Below are 7500 nucleotides of genomic sequence, written 5' to 3' on the forward strand. Positions count from 1 at the left end.
TGGGCCCACACAAGGACAGAGAAAAACTCTGACCAGGGTGGGAATTGAACCCACGACCTACGGGTTAGATCTCCGCCGCTCTACCGACTGAGCTACAAGGTCAGACGGGAGCAGGCCGTGGGAATGAAGATGTTAAAGTCACGGCAATGAACATGTACAAGTACAAGGAAAGGTTACGTTTATACAAACATTGGCCGTGTAGCACTTATATTTTAAACAGAGTTAACTGAATAGAGTGTAACGTGAAGTGCTCGATTTCTATCCCATATCCCACCCTGGTCAGAGTTTTTCTCTGTCCTTGTGTGGGCCCATTTCCATCAGTAGGGCTAACGCTCACATGGTTCATATGGGATAGAAATCGAGCACTTCACGTTACACTGTATTCAGTTAACTCTGTTTAAAATATAAGTTCTACACGGCCAACGTTTGTATAAACGTAACCTTTCCTTGTACTTATAATCTACGACAATTTACACCGGGGGAACTCCTGTAAACGACTCTCTTAGTTCAACATGGCACGGCGGAAATACGTTTATGTGACGTCACAGTAACTGGTCAGTGGTCATCACCATCAGGCTGTCGAGTTCTTAATTGTTAACTGATTAGGGTGTACAGTGTAATGTGAAGTGCTAGTTTTGTACCCCATATGAACCATGCGAGCGTTAGCCCTACTAATGGAAATGGGCCCACACAAGGGCAGAGAATTGAACCCACGACCTTAAGTGTGTTCTTAGATTCAGTTCCATGAAAGTATCGGTATTTTGCGTGATAGTAAGGTGAAAAATATTATCGATACTGCTCGCTTTTTGCGAGTTTGATTCCCAGAAATGGGTTTTTAATACATACACCACATTCGTAACGAATAGCGGCACAAGGCAGTCATTTTGAGTGGAGTAGTGTGCAGTTTGTTGACTCGATCGAGCTGACAAAGCATCAAGCGCCCTCTCCCTCATGGAAAAAAACAACGATGGGTATCCAGGCGAAGCAGAGAATTGGTTATATATGGAGCTTTTCACAATTAGGAGTTTTGAGACTGGTTGGATTCAAAGTGTAATTTGCATGAAGCAACAGAGGTAAGTCGTATAATTTTCACACTAACTTCGTATTGACATGTCGCTTGTTCGGCTCGCATTGTTCACTTTTCTATTAACTTACTACAGATTCACTCCAATAAATTATAAACAGATACTTACTTAATTGATTAATTAATCGCTACAGCCACAGAAAAGCCGCCTGGTCTTAGACTTGGCGCACAACATCTTTTGTAAACAAAATTTAGTTGCCTCGGACTCGCCACTTGCAAGTATTAACTTTCACGAAAACAAAAATTTCACATCGAGTGCAACTTCAGTTTGGTTCTGGCAAAATATATATTATGAAATGAGAGCTCTCCAAAGGGCGAGCCGACTTTCAAAGCTAAGTTTACAGTATTCGCTCTAAGTTTTAACTTTTTGCGCTGTCGACAAGGCTCATGGCGAAAACCATCTAAAAGTTGCCGGCATTTTGTGTTTTCGTTAAGGTGTGCCGCTGACCAGAAAAAAATACTGCAGCGCGCCCCCAAAAACGTATTTCCGCGGTGCCGCTCAACACAACATAACTTCGCTCCTTCCTTCCCTCCTGCCATAAATGCTGACATTAACTAAGGTGACTGATAACATTAAGCGACCAGGCCTGGGTTGCTCGAAGCATGGTTAACGCTAACCAGAATTAAATACCATGGAAACCTATAGGTTTTGATACCTCTTAGCCAATGGTTAGCGTTAACCACGCTACGAGCAACCGGCCCCAGGCCCGGGTTGCTCGAAGCATGTTTAGCGCTAACCAGAGTAAAATACCATGGAAACCTACAGGTTTTGATGCCTCTTAACCAACGGTTAGCGCTAACCAGGCTTCGAGCAACCGGCCCCAGAACGGTCGGACATTAAACACTGAATGAAGAAGGTGAGAGAAGGAGCAGAGGAGAAGGCGAAGGTTTTCACGAGCACCATACATAGTTTGCTTCATATAACTGCACGAAAATTGCGCGCGTGTCCTAATCCGCAATAAGCCATTTCCGAGTTCATGTCTGCCTCCTCTTCAAAGCGAGTCTAAGTGCGAAGTTTTTGTGATGGTAATTAGTTTTTCTTTACATATGGATGAAACCTAATTTTCATAAGAAAAACTTCGCACTTGCACTTAGCTTCGCTTTGAAGAGGAGGCAGACTTGAACTCGGAAATGGCCTATTTGTTAGAACGTGTAGCATGCATGCATGTTTGATGACGTTTGTTCAACAGTTCAAGCGTGTAGCCGCCCTTTCAACAATGTTGCAAATACTAATCTGAGTTAAGGGCCCAGTCTCCAATCCGAGAATAATGAGCAATCCAAAATGGCGGAGGTGGAAAATTGTAACTAAAGTGGCGTCCTTTCATCAATGTCATGTGCGTATCCAACATTGTTAGAAGCGTTCTTCTAAGAATGTTACAACGTGTAGCAAGGTGACGCAAACCAACTGTGCCCGAAAGAGCGAAAGTGTCACGAAGGCAGTGAAACTTCATTTTCCATTACAGTCAACCGAGGTGATAACTTTTTTCAGTGTTTTGAAAATGAATTAAAAAACTGATATGTTTCATATTCGGACTTTTATTATCTGTATAATAAACGGAAAACTCCGTGCCTGAGAGGGGATACGAATTTTATCTTCTCGACCTGACATGAGACCGTCAGCACTCCAAGATAAAATTCGTATCCCCGCGGCCCGGTCATGTAATATCCTCTATTTATTCACAAGCTTAGAAAAGACGGTATCATATTTAGATAAACTAGGTGAGGGGGATTATTTTCACACCAAACCTTCGGCCGTTGCAAGATTAAACAAAAAGTTCTCCACAACAGCATTCAGTTTGCGCTGTTTGAGTGTTTCTAAAGTGATTTTGGCCTTGCCTCCGTCTTCTGTGGGGACTGCGAGCTTCTTAAGGTTGTTAATGAGATCCTTCGTTTTGACAGACAACTCCTGAAATGAAAACGAAACTGTGATTGACCTCACAGCCATTGAATGAACGACTTGTGATCTCGTCGTAGTCGCTCTTTGCATAATTATTAACCTATCCTCCACCCCGAATTTATCTGATCTACACAATTAGGACAATCGCATAACTTTTGGAGGGCATATAGTTTATTTGTGGCCCGTTGTCGTCAAAACCTAAAATTTTGTGATTTCACACGTGTCGTCGTCACGCAGAGAACCGGAAAAATATGAGCTACAATCCGTGCCGCACGTGCAGCACGATTATTTATGCTCTTTTAACCAATGATATCATTGTTTTCTGGCGTTTTCGACGACGTCGTCGTCGTAGATCTTAAGCTCCCTATTGACTAGACAGCAATGACCAGAAGCAGGGCCCGGTTGTTCAAATGCCGATTAACGCTAATCCCAGATTAAAAATTAACCAAGGAGTTTATTTCTCTATTCCCTAATGCTGTTCAACGCTGATATTCGGCAAAACTTTACATTAGAAGAAGTCAATCCTGAACAACAAAAATAAGCAAAAGAAACTTTCACCAGAAAGTTGAAAACATGAAACAAAAGTTAACGCTAATCCTGGATTAAGTTAACCCGCTTTCGAACAACCGGCCCCAGGTTGCTAACCAGCGGTTTTCGTTAAAACAATGGTTTGCTGGGGGTACTCAGTCTCGCGGGCTCAGAAAACCTGGATGTGGTCATTGTAATATAAGGTTTTTCAAAACGTTCACTGCAGAGCTACAAACTGAGCAAGTGCAAACTCATCCACAAAAATTCGCGTCAATTCTGGCATTGAAATGGTATCATCAGGATCTCATTGGCCGAGCGAAGTTTTTTGACATCTCTGCAGCCAATCAGTATCAGGGCGCAAATGTTTTTTCAGCCCGCACATTTCCCGTTTGGCCCGCAAAAATGCCGCGCGTATTGATAATAGGGAGCTTACGAAACGAGGACGACGACGGCTACGAGGACTTCATTTAAAAATACAAATCCGCGTTATTCATATCACTACGTACGAAACTATTTCATGTAGTTCCGCGTTAGAAATGTGTAGTAACTGTCGAGGAATTAAGCTGGTATGAGTGAGTTGGAAGCGTTGAGAGAGAATTGAAAATTCATCGTCATTTGCTAACGTCCTCCACAGAACCTTGAATTTGGTCATTTCACGTCGTCATTTAGGAGATGAAGAAAAAAGAAATGTACCACAATGTAAAACGCACGTGCAGAGCAATTGTTTTTGCTCACTAAACCTATTGTTTTGCAGCGTCGTCGTTGCCGTCGGCGTCGTCGTTTCGTAAGCTCCCTATTAATGCTAATTTGCTTTGAATTGACTATTATCGTTAATTTCCCAGGACTTGTGGGAACTGGTCATATTCGTTTGAAAAGGACAACCTAAGTGTATGTACATAGGACTCGAACCTGGGAATGTTGATTAACTTAATCCGTCAACTAACCGCTTGACCACCACACCGCTAGCTGCTCAAGGACAATATTTTAAACACTATATTAGTATCACCCAACTTGTGGACTAATGCAAATGCTGCATTTTGATTGGCTACGCTACTAGAGGACTATTAGTAATAGTCCTCGAGTAGCGAAAAGCGTGACGCTTTCTTTCAACTTGCATTTGATAACTTTATTATTGCTTATTCTGTCCGACTAGTTGGGTGATACTAAAACAATTAGACCCTTCGCCCTCAAGGGCCACGGGTCTAATTGTTAATTATCACTCGGCAACAAACAATATTAAACGCTGCGAAAGGTAGGTTACCAAACTTCATGAGAAAGCTAAACATTTTAAAAGCAAAGCGTACGCCCAATTAATCTAGTTTAGGCCTAATTACTCTTCAGCGATAATATTATATGGGAGACTTAAATAAATCTTTTCTTTTTAGAGAGAGAGAGAGAGAGCGGTGTGAGCGGTGGATTAAAGCGGTTCCTATAGAGTTGAAACTCCAGGTCCAAATCCTATCCGCGGGTATCATTTTTATCATCCTTTTATTTTTTTTTCTTGAAGGATTGTGGTACTTGTAGTCAAATGGCGCCATCATGCAAATGTCCTATTCCGCGTAAATTAACAACTGTGAATATCTGATAAATTTGGGGACTAGGAGGACATGTTGAATTTATACATCTCGTGAAGATGTGGCATATCAAGTCTATTCCCCACATTTCCCTTAGTCCATGGGATTTAAAAAAAAAGAAAAAAGAGACTCTTCTTTTTATTTATACGTTCGTTCCTTTATTCATTGATTGATTTGTTTATCTGTTTATTTATTTACTTATTTATGTTTTCGTCAAATCGAACCCTCTGCTGCATGCTTCACTCTAAGTCAACAAATTTCTTCTTGATTTCTAAGAATTTATTTTACCTTATTAAAAATACAGTACATTGCAATGAATTAGAGTACAACTAAAAAGGCAAAAGAACTAGGCACAAAAAATAACTACTCACTCCTTCTTTGAAGGAGAGAATTTGTTTGGATAGAAGAAAGGAAACAGGCTTATTTTAAGGAGACGGTTTTGTGGAGTCTTTACAGCATTGCCCTCTCACATCAGCAAAGAAATCTTCAGTTTCACTCACAATGTCAAGGATATGTAAGACATGAAGACGCACATAGGCAAGAAACGGTGGCACAAAGTATGATATAAAATTTACGTTACCTTAACCAGTCTCTGATCAGAATATTATTCGTTTTTCGCAGCCTCTACCATGAACATTGCGATGTCCTTATGAATTTTACCCATCTGGAATGTTTCTATTGAGAAGATAGAGAAAACGATACTTTCATTTGTATGATCGAGTGCTCAGCTGTCTGGCCTTTGAATGAAGGCGAGGCTGAATGCAAACTTGTTTTCGTCGCACCGCCCAAAAATTATGGTTTGCCGCACTAACCATAATGCATTTTTATTTAAACGCAAACTAGTCAGCATAAGAACGACATGATTTACGTGAGAAAACTAGCGAGGGCTTAACTCCAGGATCGGTCTTTGCTCGTTCTGACGTATCGACCCGCCCAAAGTTAACTATTTTAGCCTGAAGGCCAGTTTAACCGATAACAATAACACCCGCTTCAAAAACGCAGAACAGACATTGAGTTAAAAAACGTATCATAACAGGCCAACTTTTGAGCAAACTCTTGGAGAAAACGGATTTGGAGAAACTGCAACCCAAGTCACATTCCCTCTCGACCGGTGACGCGCAATTTTCGTGCGGAACACAGGCTCCCCAAGCTGAAAATACGTGGTGTATGCGACAGTTTGTGTATATAGAGAATTGTATGGGAAAATCACCGATCGTAAAAAAATTGTGTAAATAACTATCTCATTTGAAATAAAGTTTTCCTACCTCAAATGTGTGACCAACTTGTCTCTTTTGCCGAGTTTTGAGCCATTCTGACGCCGTTTAGTGAAGTGATCCGGAAGGCCGTTACTGAAATAATAGGAAGGCCGGTAACTCCATCCATCGCCGGCCAGACCTCACTCCACTTGTGACCGGGCAGTCAACAACGGTCGTGTTGCCAGCGCGTGATCAAATTCAAATGGACCAATCAGAGTTGAGGGTGAAACCACCTTGCGAGTTTCCGTTGTTGACTGCCCGGTCACAAGCCTCTGAGGAAAGCCGAAGAGGTGAATTTTAAGGAAAAGTTTTCGTTCGTCACGAGTCTTTCGGCCGCCGAAACACACGTATTTGGAGTGAAATTTATTGGGCTTTATGGAACTGTTGTTTTTATTGCGATTCGGGACTTTTCCTGTTGAGGAGAAACGATTTGTGGAGTGAGGTCTGGCCGGCGATGGATGGAGTTACCGGCCTTCCTATTATTTCAGTAACGGCCTTTCGGATCACTTCACTAAACGGCGTCAGAATGGCTCAAAACTCGGCAAAAGAGACAAGTTGGTCACACATTTGAGGTAGGAAAACTTTATTTCAAATGAGATAGTTATTTACACAATTTTTTTACGATCGGTGATTTTCCCATACAATTCTTTATATACACAAACTGTCGCATACACCACGTATTTTCAGCTTGGGGAGCCTGTGGGCAGAATTTCCTCCTTGAAAACATTGAGCGTGGGGTGGGGTAAATAAAGCTGAACTGTTTCAACAAACAGTCATGAGGAAGCTGTGGGAACTATAATTATTTGCTTACTGTTGAAGGAGTGTTGAAACAGCTTCAAGTAATATATCAAACATGAGAAGGAGTGTTTCATCGGATATCCAAACACCGAGAAGCGAGTTGAAAAACGAGGCCGAAGGCCGCGTTTTTTAACCGATTTCGAGGTGGTTGGATATCTGATGAAACACTCTTTCGAGTGTTTGATATTGCTTCTAAAAGGAATCAGTATTTTAAGAGATATTTGGGATCAAAGTTGGCCAAATTTTATGCTAGTTAAGACCACATATCCAAACTTCCTTCACGGTAGTGATTTCTTTTGTTCTTGGCTTATAAATTATTAATGAGTTTGAGAACTCCATTTGAACATTATTATGAGAAATAAT

The 7500-nt window shown here is 41.4% G+C and overlaps 1 pseudogene; it reads right to left on the bottom strand.

The window, feature by feature from the left end:
• Positions 1-2312: 2312 nt before the first annotated feature.
• The window catches only part of LOC138040646 (DENN domain-containing protein 10-like), a 6274-nt pseudogene continuing 1086 nt past the window's right edge, over positions 2313-7500 (bottom strand).

This window comes from Montipora capricornis, chromosome 3, assembly GCF_036669925.1.
Source record: "Montipora capricornis isolate CH-2021 chromosome 3, ASM3666992v2, whole genome shotgun sequence".
In the NCBI taxonomy this organism is placed as follows: Eukaryota; Metazoa; Cnidaria; class Anthozoa; order Scleractinia; family Acroporidae; genus Montipora; species Montipora capricornis.